Source organism: Oryctolagus cuniculus, chromosome 19 (assembly GCF_964237555.1).
Source record: "Oryctolagus cuniculus chromosome 19, mOryCun1.1, whole genome shotgun sequence".
NCBI lineage: Eukaryota > Metazoa > Chordata > Mammalia > Lagomorpha > Leporidae > Oryctolagus > Oryctolagus cuniculus.
The window spans coordinates 51,846,211-51,858,558 of NC_091450.1; the positions used below are offsets into that span (position 1 = coordinate 51,846,211).

The 12,348-nt window shown below is 38.4% G+C and overlaps 1 long non-coding RNA gene across 1 annotated transcript in view; it reads left to right on the plus strand.

The window, feature by feature from the left end:
• Nucleotides 1-3,147: 3,147 nt before the first annotated feature.
• LOC127486690 (uncharacterized) overlaps nt 3,148-12,348 on the plus strand; it is a 163,577-nt gene continuing 154,376 nt past the window's right edge. The window contains exon 1 of the long non-coding RNA XR_011384367.1: nt 3,148-4,365. This is a non-coding gene — a long non-coding RNA (uncharacterized lncRNA). The remainder of the gene's footprint in view (nt 4,366-12,348) is intronic.

Here is a 12,348-nt window from a genome sequence, read left to right on the forward strand (position 1 = left end):
AGCCTCAAGCTAGGAATTTAAACTCCGTCTCCCATTTAGGAGACAGGGCCCCAAGCACATGGGGCTGCCTCCCAGCATAGGAGTCAGAAGAAGCTGAAATTGGAGGCAGCACCAGGTCTTGAACTCAAGCCCTCCAATATGCAATGTGGGTGTCCCAAGCAGCTTCTTAACTGCTTAACAAAATACCCACTTCATGGTATTATCATTGCTATTTCCCATAAATTGATTTAGCAAAGAAAAAGGTTATGTATCCCAAAGTATTAACCCTTAACACATGATAGCTTGATAGTACCCCAAGGACTACTATTTATAATTATTTATGGTTAATTTTAAGTCACTTCTATCCAAAACTTGATTGTAAGGTACTTCTGGATAGGTAGTATATCATATTAATCTGTGTATTTCATAGTATATTGTACAGCAAACTACTCATGATTGTCACATGTCACATACGTCACATATCACACTTTCACCATAGGGTATACGCTATGTGTACAGATTTCTAAAAGGGACAATAGTATCAAATGGTATTTAAAAGATACTTTATTTTTGAGTTTCCTATTTCAGCAAGATAGTCAATTCCCCATTCCCCCTTCTCCACACACATAAGCCAATCCTACACTCACTGCCTTTCATAGCCTCTTTTGTTCAAGAAATGCACTAGGATCAGCGCCTCTGACCTCACCTTCTCCTTCCTCTTCTAGAAAGGCATTTATGCACCACATGCAAGCCTCTTCTGCTGTTATTCATAATCATTGCTACTGTATCCATTCTGCCTTCACCAGTCTTGTTACCAACCTTCTTTGCTTGTGTACTCTGCACAGGCTAGGCCAGCAATTCTTCACATTTTACACTCAGAAATTTTTTGATGTTCATTTCATTCCTCTCATAGGATCTCACATTCAGTATGTTTTCTTTTGATAGGCAGAGTTAGACAGAGAGAAAGAGAGAGAGAGAGAAAGGTCTTCTTTCCATTGGTTCACCACCTAGATAGCTGCTATGGCCGGCACACTGCACCTATCTAAAGCCAGGAGCCAGGTACTTCCTCCTAGTTTCCCATGTGGGTACAGGGCCCAAGGACTTGGGCCATCCTCCACTGCCTTCCCGGGCCACAGCAGAGAGCTGGACTGGAAGAGGAGCAACCAGGACAGAATCCGGCACCCCAACTGGGACTAGAACCTGGGGTGCCAGAACCGCAGGCAGAGGATTAGCCTAGTGAGCCGCAGCGCTGGCCTCAGTATGTTTTCTAAGTAAATGTCACTTAATGTTTTCTTCTCTCTCTCTCTCTTCCCTCCTGCACACAGCCTCTCCCTATATAAAGTAATAGTAAGAATGATGAAGAAGACAATGGAGATATGATTTACACAGTTTGGGAAGAGGAAGCCTTTCTTTGTCATTTGCATGTTATTTTGCTTAAACATGTTTACATCAGAGCTTCCCTGTTATTTGAGGAAATCATTATGTTGTACAACAAGTTGACTTTATTGCAGAGCACTGATTTTCTCTTTGGCTGATTTTACTTTTTTGGAAAGCAAGTACTACTTAGTCAATGTGAACAGAATTCTATCTGTGAAGGGTATTTAAGCAGTGTCCTACAAATGGAACTTCTATGATTTTTGACTTCTCATATTGGGGAAGTCCTTTTAGAAAAGCAGTCAGAAATGTGTTGCAGAAGATTCACCCAAAGACTATGATCTTTCTTGCCAGTGCGACTGCAATAGGGAATGATCACAAGGCATTTCTTTCCAGCAGCAGATGCAAGCAAACTGCTGTATAATACATGAGCTGGAAACTCAGGTTGTCTCAGATTTTAAGATTATTTTTATATCATTACTTTTATGTATTGTTTATTTTTATAATTTACAGTTTCTACTGTGAAGGCAAGTGAAATAAATAGGTAGATTATTGACTTTTAATCATCCAGAAATAAAAAATACGTGAGCTATTTGCTTCTCAAACCCTCCAAATGAAGAAAATTATACATCCTAGTAAATAATAAAGGCATAATATTTTAAAGAATGGGCTAAGGAATGTTTTTAGTAAATTTTGTCTTGATGAAAATCATTTAAGAGTACAAGTTATAGTATTTTGTATGTTCTAACAGTTAGGCATGATGTGATTCTTCTTAGTAAATCCATGTATCTGTTTACTGGGACTCTTTAAAGGAGAAGAAACACACACACACATCCTGACACACTCTCACACTCATACACACTCATATACACAGTCACTCATACTTACACACTTACACACACACACCCTCAGGCACACACTCATACATGCTCACCCATACTTACACAGTCACACATATATCACATGTATACACTCACAGTCACACATACACACTCACTCATACACACACTCACCCATACACACACTCACTCATACTTAGTCACACACAATTATACTATCTGATTCTAGTTAATTGGGCAGGCTAGGATTAGTTATATTTCATCAAACATTCCAAAAAAACCTTTCCGAGGGAAATAAATTCATCTCTGGATGCCACTGGGCCTTGGAAATCATAGCTACACCTTCTGTTTCATTGTGGGCTGGCAGAAAATAACATACAGCTCCTTGTAGGAGCTCAGCTATTTTTCACTGTGAATTAGAACGCACTTATCCATTGTGTGAATTCTTTTTTTTTTTTTTTTTGACAGGCAGAGTGGACAGTGAGAGAGAGAGAGACAGAGAGAAAGGTCTTCCTTTGCTGTTGGTTCACCCTCCAATGGCCACCATGGCTGGCGCACTGTGGACGATGCACCACGCTGATCCAATGGCAGGAGCCAGGTACTTCTGGTCTCCCATGGGGTGCAGGGCCCAAGCACTTGGGCCATCCTCCACTGCACTCCTGGGCCATAGCAGAGAGCTGGCCTGGAAGAAGGGCTACCGGGACAGAATCCGGCGCCCCGACTGGGACTAGAACCCGGTGTGCTGGTGCTGCAAGGTGGAGGATTAGCCTAGTGAGCCGTGGCGCCGGCCCCATTGTGTGAATTCTAAACTTTTACATTTTAGACTGAGCTCCATTTTAAGAACAAACTTTTCCTATTTTTTAAAAATGTTTTCTAATTCTTCATTGTATTAAATGTATTATTTCCAAATACTAAGGACTTAGGCTACAGTCCTCTCTTAAAGGTTAGAGTTTACAATTAATCATTGAATCCCTACAATATGCGGGCATTTATCTAAATTATTTACTTAATTTAACCATCTTCACATGAATTCTGGGTTAAAGGTCAGGAAACGAAGGAAGTAGGGTTGAATAAGCAGGTGAGTGGCAGAGGTTGTGCTCTTAACATCAGATGAATGTGGCTTCTTGGGTAACCAAGAGTCTGCTTGTGTGTCTTAGTTATCATAGCAATACTTAGTATCATAATTAAATAGAGGTATTTTCTAATTCTTCTGTTTTTAATTTCAAAGATTTATTTATTTGAAAGGCAGAGCTCTATAGAGAGGGAGAGAAACTAGAAAAAGGATCTTCCATCCACAGGTTCAATCCTTGAATGGCCACAATGGCCAGGGCTGAGCCAGGCTGAATCAACAAGCCCGATCTCCATCTGGGTCTCCCACATGGCGGCAGGGACCCAAGTTCTTGGCTCTTCTGCTTCCCAACAAGCTCCCTGCTAATTCTATTGGGAAAGTAGCAGAAGAATGCAGATGGAGTTCCTGGCTCTTGGCTTTGGTTGACCCAGCTCAAGACCTTTGTGGTCATTTGGGGAGTGAACCAGTGGGTGGAGGATCTCTCTCTCTGTCTGTCTCTCCCTCTCACTTTATCACTTGCTCTGCCTTTCAACTAAATAAATAATGCTTAAAAATGGAGAATCATTCTGTTCATACTTAGACCTCAAGCCTGCATGTTAAGAACTTACTAATTTCATATCTAAAATTGTCTTCTAGAGAGGATTTTGTCCATCTTATTATAATATCGTATGATGAGTGGTTATATACAGTTCATGTTTTGTAAGGAGAAAATTTGACACATCTCCAATTAGGTCATCAGTTGTTTGAAGGCAGATTGGAAAACCAAGGAATGTGTTGCCCATGATGGAGGTGAGAGTATTTTACTGCTTCTGCTCTCCATTTGTCCCAAGACTAGCACAGCACTTGGGAAAGCAGTAACTCAGCCATGATGAATACAGTAAATCACATGATTACATATATTTGAATGAATGAGTTGGTACTAATTTTTTTCGGATCCCAAGAAGGAAATTACAAGTCTGAAGTCAACAGCAAACCCAGGAAGGAAAGGACAGCATTTACCAAGAGCAAATCCAAGGACTAGAAGCAGAATTTGCCCATCACAACTATGTGACTAGACTGAGGAGATACAAGATAGCAGAGAATCTGGATCTCACCAAAAGACAGGTAAAGCTGGGCATTGCCAGGGATTGTTTTCATTGCTTTGGTTCAATAACCCTCTTGTACCATTTTTTAAATATCTGGAATCATTGTTCTTAATTATCAAAAGGAAGAAAGGTGTGCTATTTAATGATTAAGTATTTTTACCCAGCAAAATGAAAAAATTAAAAATTGGTGAGTGATTTTATGGGGGAAAAAACCCTACATTTATTGAGTTTAAAGAAGAATTCTGTGTTCTGCAATAACATTCTTTCTGTATTTGTTGGTGGTGGGGAGGTGTGTGTGAAAATATTTATTTGACATAATGATGGAATGTGGTGAGGAATTTTGTATCCTTTCAAAATCTCCTATTTGGCATGTTAGAAAGTCGACAACCCCTGAGTAGTTTCCTGTATTGGTCAGAATAGGGTATGTTATGTTGCGCTAACACATTAGCTTCCGAGCCTCAATGGCATGATACAAAAATGCTCATTTGCTCACTCTCCATACTGAGTCTCCTAAGTCCAGCTTCCAAATAAAAACTCCCAGCATGGTGGCTCTCTGGCATCTCCACTTATGATGTCATTGGGAACTGCAGAAGGTGAGAAGTCATTGCGAGTTCATGCACTGGCCCTTGAATGCTTGCATGGGCCATGACCCACATTAATGTTTCAGGTTCAGAAATCATCAAATGGTGCAACGTAAAGGAAATGACGGAATACAAGGGCACGTAGACCATTCATGAATATTTTTGTCCCATTACTCCAAATATTTTTGAAATTGTGCTGGTCTTGGTAATGCAAGTTTCTGCTACAAACTCAGAGAATACTTTGGAATTATTAAAAATTTGTGGATCTCAAACAGTAAGACCTAAAGAGTACTATTACATTAATTTTGTATTAATTACTTCCTAGATCCCCTTCTTGAATTTTATTTGGATGACAAATGGTCTCCTCTTATGATGTTCCCAGCACACTCTTTGTAAGGGCTGTGACTTGCCCTGGGAGAATCTAACCGACTTACAGTTACCAGTTGTTCAGCTTTAGATAAACATTCCTGAAAGTCAAATGCAAAGATCTTTATGGACAGTGCAGTTATTATTGGCACTTGGAGGGCTGGACTCTCATTTCCTCTTTCACTGTACACACCTCCTCCAGGATCCCACTGGAACCAAGGAAATATCAACAGGGTGCAGACATTTGAATGCATATCTTAGGTGAGAAAACTGTTCATCTAATTTCTTAAATCATCTTTCCTCTGTTAATATTACATCTCAAGCCTGTTAGGTTACTTCTGGGTGGGGAAAATGCATACAGGAACACTTTCATGTGTTTTTATACATTGTCAGTTTGTGTTTTATTAATCATGACTAGTACCTAACTTATGGAGCATAACATTTCCTTCCCTTGAACTTCACAAAGTTCCATCTATAAGTGTACAGCTTATGGCATGCAAGAAAGCCTGTTCCAAAATCTATCATCAGACAATAGTTTCACTATGTTTTCATTTCTAAAAAATTGTTTACTTAAAAATTTATATACTTATTTGAGAGGCAGAGAGAAAGAGAGGGGGCATTTGTTTTATTGTTTTTTAATTTCTAAAAAAAATATTATTTATTTACTTATTTGAGAGCAGAGAGTGAGAGAGAGAGGGGATACAACTATTGCTTGCTCATACCCCAAGTGTACATGATGATCCTTGGCTGGGGGCTGAAGCTGGGAGCCAGGAATCCAATCCAGGTCTCCCCTGTGAGTAGTAAGGAAGTCGTTGACTAAGGCTACCACAGTGGCATCCCAGGATCTATGTTAGCAGGAAGCTGGAGCCAGGAGCTGAGCTGAACCCAATATGGAATGCAACCAACCAACATCATAACTGCTAGACTAAAGCCTATCCTGTGTTTTGCTCTTGTTTAATTATTTTTTTAACTGGGAACAGGACAATAGGCAGGGAGAACCACAAATTTCTGTCATTATAGAGAGACAGTGAACTCCAGGAAAGCTAACTGTGTTTTATATAATACATGAGGAAGTTGGAAATTGGAGTTTGCTTCCAGTGTATGTAATGATGGCTGTAATACTGAGCCTTCAGTGAAGAACAAAGTAGAAACTCTGTGTTTACTAACCTGGGGATCTTGGTTTTCCCCAGCTATCTAGGCTTTCAACAGAGGTTTCACTTTTGTCTGAGCGTAATTCCTTTTGAAAAGTAATTCTATAAGCCTAGTTTGAGAGGTTTTGAAGGTATTTGGATATTTTTTTTCCTAAATGACTTAACACTATTGAAAAATAATTATATGTAAATATGATATATCTACATATGTCACATACATGCACACACAACTTTATTTACTTCTTTGAAGTCCCTTTTCAATGCCATGATGTTAAGCCAATGCTGTATAACAAACCACTCTACACATTGCTGGATCTTAATGGATACCGAGCTGTAATTCACTCACAATCTTGTGCATCAGATTTGGACTGGAATTACTTGGCCAGTTTTATTGCCAGCAGTACCTGGCTTCCTCATGAATCTGCACTTGGCTTATGGGTTGACTATGAGCTGGCTGGGCCTCCACTAAAACAACGCATTTCTGTTGCATGTGTTTCCATCTTCTACCAGGATAGGCTGGAATCCCAATCTTCAGGTGGTTGTAGAAACATTTCTAGGAGCTCTGAGGGGGAAAGCTGCAACATGCAAGGTTTCTCAAGTTTTGCTTGAATCATATTGGCTAATTTAGTTTCATTGTCCAGAGAAAGTCATACAATCAAACTCAGTGTGGACAGGAGAAGGAGATTATGTCATTGCCAGACATTCCTAGAATAAGCATGGTCTTGGTGGAAAAAACAAACAGCAAAACACTTGAGTAATAATTATGTTTTCAAAGAACTGAACAGTTGATATTATGCAGATTATATTTATTCCACAAATATTTAGGTGCAGTTTTGCAAGATAACATGAAAAGGAGATGAATGTGGGTGGAATGTAAATTCCCAATTAAAAGTAAGTCCTCAGGGTTCCTCAGAAAGAATTGAATTGTTATGCAGAACTCTGATTAGAATTCTGAGATTTGCCATTTAGAATTGTGTTTTGTTAGGTAAGTAACAATCTTTTCAAGACACAACATGGAGATTAAAATTGCATGCTGTTTCTTTTCCTTAGAAGTCTATGTTATAATGCATATGAAAGAGGGTTTAGCATAAAGTACAAAACCTAACCATCAATCACAGGAGGAAAATCTTTGATATACATGTCAACTAATTATTTTATAATACAAATATACATTGAGCCAGGTATTAGATGTAAAATATTGTTACACTAAGCTAGAAAAGTAACTTCCTGAACACATAGAAGAGGCAAAAACTGAACTAGTAACAACACTGTGGTCAGCATTGAATGTCACAAGAGAAGAATGACAGGATCATATACGAATATGTTCCTGGTTTCATCAAATATAAATTTATTCTTATCCTTCTGCACCTGTACAGCATCTTCAGATTCTAAAGGCTTTATTTTTATTCTCTGGGCTGAATTTTACTGTGCTGAACTTATCAGAAGAAATATTGTAGGTTTGAACAATCAATTTTTCTATCATTAGTAACCCAAATATATATTTCTCCAAAATGCCTGGGTTTCATCCAGTAAAATATTTTCAATTTATTTTCTGAAGATTGGGCTCTTAAAGTTATAGACATAGAGTTATACACAGAATCCTACCTTCCTAAATTGGGAAGTTGCCTTTCCTAGTCAATTGGGGTTACCAGAGCAAAATCCCATATTTTTGGTAGTTTACAGACAGCATAAACTAGTTGCTCACAGCTGAAGACTGGGATCAAGGTTAAGACACCAGCAGAGTTCCTGTCTGGTGAGAGCCTGCTTCTTCCTGGACAGCAACCATCTCACATGGGTGAGAGGTTTGGCTGAGCTCTCTGGGGCCTGTTCTACAAGGCACCCAGCCCAATCACAAGTGCTCTGCCCACATAAGCTAATCACTCTCAAAAGTCCTTATTTTTTCAAAATTAATTTTTTGAAAGGCAGAGAGAGAGAGAGGGAGAGAGAGGGAGAGAGAGAAGTAGAGAGAGATAGGGTGATCTTCCATCTGCTGGTTCACTCTCCAAATGGTCACAACTGCCTCAGGCTGGTCTAGACTGAAGCGAGGAGTCCAGGACTCCATTTAGGTCTCCTGTGTGGGTGGGTGGCAGAGCCCAAGAACTTGGGCCATCTTCTGCTGCTTTCCCAGGCCCTTCAGCAGGGAGCTGAATTGGAAGTAGAGCAGCTGGGATTTGAACTGGAGCTCATATGGGATGACAGTGTTGCAGGCAGATGCTTAGCCCACTGCACCAGTGTGTGGGTCTCAGACCTCACTTTTAATGTGGTCACCTTCACAGACAGGATTCTAACATTTGGGTTTTGGAAGGTACAAATGTTCAAACTACAGTATAGATATTCAATTACTTTAATTTTTCACTAATGCCATACATGCTTATCATGTAATCCTCATCTTGTTCTTGAGTGATACTGTTTTGCAGGATTTCCACATTTTAAATGCTCTAACTAAAGGGTGCAAGATCTCTCCCTCTCTTTGCTTCTCCATAACTCTGAGTTTCAAATAAATTAACAAATCTTTAAAAAATCTAAGTACATATATGCATTCTCGTCATTTGCATTCTTCAATGCACACTTTGAAATACTATGATTTAGTACAGGAACTTACACATACTCACAAAGGAATATTGTATCAAACCTCATACTGATCAATGTTTTCCTTCACTTAAATAGGATCCTCTAAATCTAACAAATGCTTGTCTTGACTTTGCCAAAGCTTTTCAAGATTGAAGTACAATGAAATTCTATCCTGCAAATGGGAAAAACAGTAAGTGTTAACTCATCTAGCTCCATGGTAGGATTGTGTAAGAGAAATAATTTTCTCTTAAATGACAACTGACTTTAAAATCAAAACTAGTCTTTGACAGGTTTTCATATGTAAATTTATTGTGATTACCTATGAAACATCCATTTCTATAACTGATGTCATTTTTAGCTACCTCTACCTTATTTATTGAATGCATTTCATAATAAGCCTTATACATGTCATCTTGAAGGCTTGCAATCCTTGGGTCTCATTTTAGAAAAAACCTAAGATGCATTAAATCCCTAAATATCTCTCAAATTTTCAGAATTCCATCTGTAAGAGTGGTTGTGAAATTTCTCAAAGAAGGCAGACTCTTAAATGGTGTCTTCTTCCCTAATCCACCTGGTCAACCAGGAAGAAAACAAGAGGCTCGTATTGAAAACCAGCTCCACTAAAAATGCTAACCTTAGAGCAAAGATGAGGTTCAAGTCTTTTAATTCTAAAGCTGTGTTGTGGAGCACTTATCACTGCAGTCACTCTCCAGCTTCTAACTCAAAGCTTCCAGCTTATGACCTATCCTCCCACATCCCCAAGAGCCACAGCTAATAATCTTCAATTGGCAGGGCCACTTAGAATATTTTGAAGAGCCAGTCGGTCTAAAGATCCTCCTGTGCCAAGGCATTTTTAAGTCTGATGAGCTTATTCTGGCTTTTTTTCTTCATCCAGATAAGCTTGGAGAAGTCTCCTGCCAGATATCTGGTATCTGACAGGGGGAAGAAAGAGAAAACAGCTGCATGGGAATTTAACAGGGAGTGGTAAAAAGGACATTTTTACAGAGTGAAGGCTGCCAAATGTAGAAGTAGTGGGAGATCCTGCCACTTCACAAAATCTTTTCCACAGTGCTAATCAAAGGTGCAATATTGTGGATTTTTAAAGCAGCTAAAATGAGTGGAATAAACATACTGAGAACTCAATACCTCTGCCAAGATAAATGGAAAATCCCCACCTTGTTGGATTATACTGCATTGGCGGTAATAAGAAGGATTATGTTTTGTTTGCTACTTGTAAATCATTCAGTGGCTCAATGCCAAGTATTTTCAACATAGCCATCCACTTTTTTTTTGGATGAGTATAAAAAAGGAAATAATTTTGTACACCACATAAAAATTTTGCACATTTTTAACAGAATTTTTCCCATTCTAGATTTATTTATGTAAATTACTATAAAAACACTTAGTTTAATTTATTTTGTTTCTGTGAGCCACCATATTGTCTGTTCAACTGTTCTGAGATGGTCTTTCTTACCAATGATTTTATAATAGTGTTTCTTTCTTTGGATCAGTATTTAACACTTACCTGGAGTAAAAGTCAGTTGCTTCTTTTGTGTAGGTTCCACATACACAAAAAGTTTATGGTAAGTAAAAAAATAATTTAAGAAATAGTAACATTAAAGACAGATCTGGCTGGTGCCATGGCTCAGTAGGCTAATCCTCTGCCTAGCGGCGCCAGCACACCGGGTTCTAGTCCTGGTCAGGGCACCGGACTCTGTCCCAGTTGCCCCTCTTCCAGGCCAGCTCTCTGCTGTGGCCAGGGAGTGCAGTGGAGGATGGCCCAAGTGCTTGGGCCCTGCAACCCATGGGAGACCAAGAGAAGCACCTGGCTCCTGCCTTTGGATCAGTGCGGTATGCCGGCCATGGCGGCCATTGGAGGGTGAACCAAAGGCAAAAGGAAGACCTTTCTCTCTGTCTCTCTCTCACTGTCCACTCTGCCTGTAAAAAAAAAAAAAGCTATACAGCGACCAATATTTCAAACCTTCCATACACTGATTTTCAAAAATATTGCCTATATGAAGTAGAAGACTGAGAAATAAGTAATTGGTTCATAACCATAATATTCAAATTTGAAATGATAAAGACAAAAACTCTGAAAATAAGGTCATATCCTAATACTGCCCTTGAGAATGTTCTTTTTTCTTTAAAAGTGCTATTCTTAACCTGCATAGATAATAGAGAGGTAGATAGGTAGATGATAGACACACAGCTATAAAGATGAAGAAATATTTCTGAGCACACACACAGACCTACATGTCTGTGTATATGTGTTCATATATATGTGTACATATACATATAAAATGAGTTTTCTTTAAATAATTGAAATTTGTTGTACTTTTTGCTATCATGAGCATTCATCAATTTAGTACAATGAAAGGACAACATCATCGAAGACAGCATTGTCTAAGAATTTTCCATACTTGGCTCCTGAATTTCTTCAATAAGCAGTTAAAACATTAATTTGCACTTAATCAACAAGTCAGCAGTTACATTCTGATGGCTATTGTGGATCACAGCCAAATGTCATGGTTTATGTGTGATGCTACAGAAGGAGCTTTGGCTGTGAGAGGACACTTCCTGCACTTCTTTTCACACTAGCCTTGCATGCATTTTTTTATTTCATGAGAAAATTCTAGAAAGTTTGAAAAGCCAGTGAAAGTTTTGTGTTGACATCTTTAATTTCAACAAGAGTTGCTCTAAAAGGTAATGAACTCAGGCCAAAGAGAACTATTTCTGGAGACTTTGTCTATAAAAGTGTGCTATTTGATCTCCAAATTCCCATAACTTACAAAAAACTCAGAGATGCATTCAATTTAAAGTAAATGTTATACTTTAAATCATTTTATCATTCCCAATTATTATGCATAATATATACTTTTTAGTTGTTTGCTTCCTTCCAGTTATTGAAATTACTGACTATTTTGGGGAAAGGAATCAATGTGTACTCATACAATAGTAATGATAATCTTTGTGAATTCTTATAATGATTTTAGATATAAGGGAGTAGTCTCTAAATTAGTAAATGAATGATCAGTGAGAGCTCACATATATGCTGATAACAACCAGAACATATCAGTATTAATTCAATTAGATTCAACCATAATAAGTTGATAATGTCCTATGGTTCTTTACTCATAAATTTGGTGAGATTCACTGTTTTAACTGAATACATTTGATAGATATGCCTGAGATGGTGGGGAAAGCAGAAGTTGTTAATTATAATAATGTATATTGATAGTGATGTTTCTAATTGTTTTTTTAACTTTTATTTAATGAATATAAATTTCCAAAGTACAGAATATTGATTACAATGGTTTCCCCCCCATAACGTCC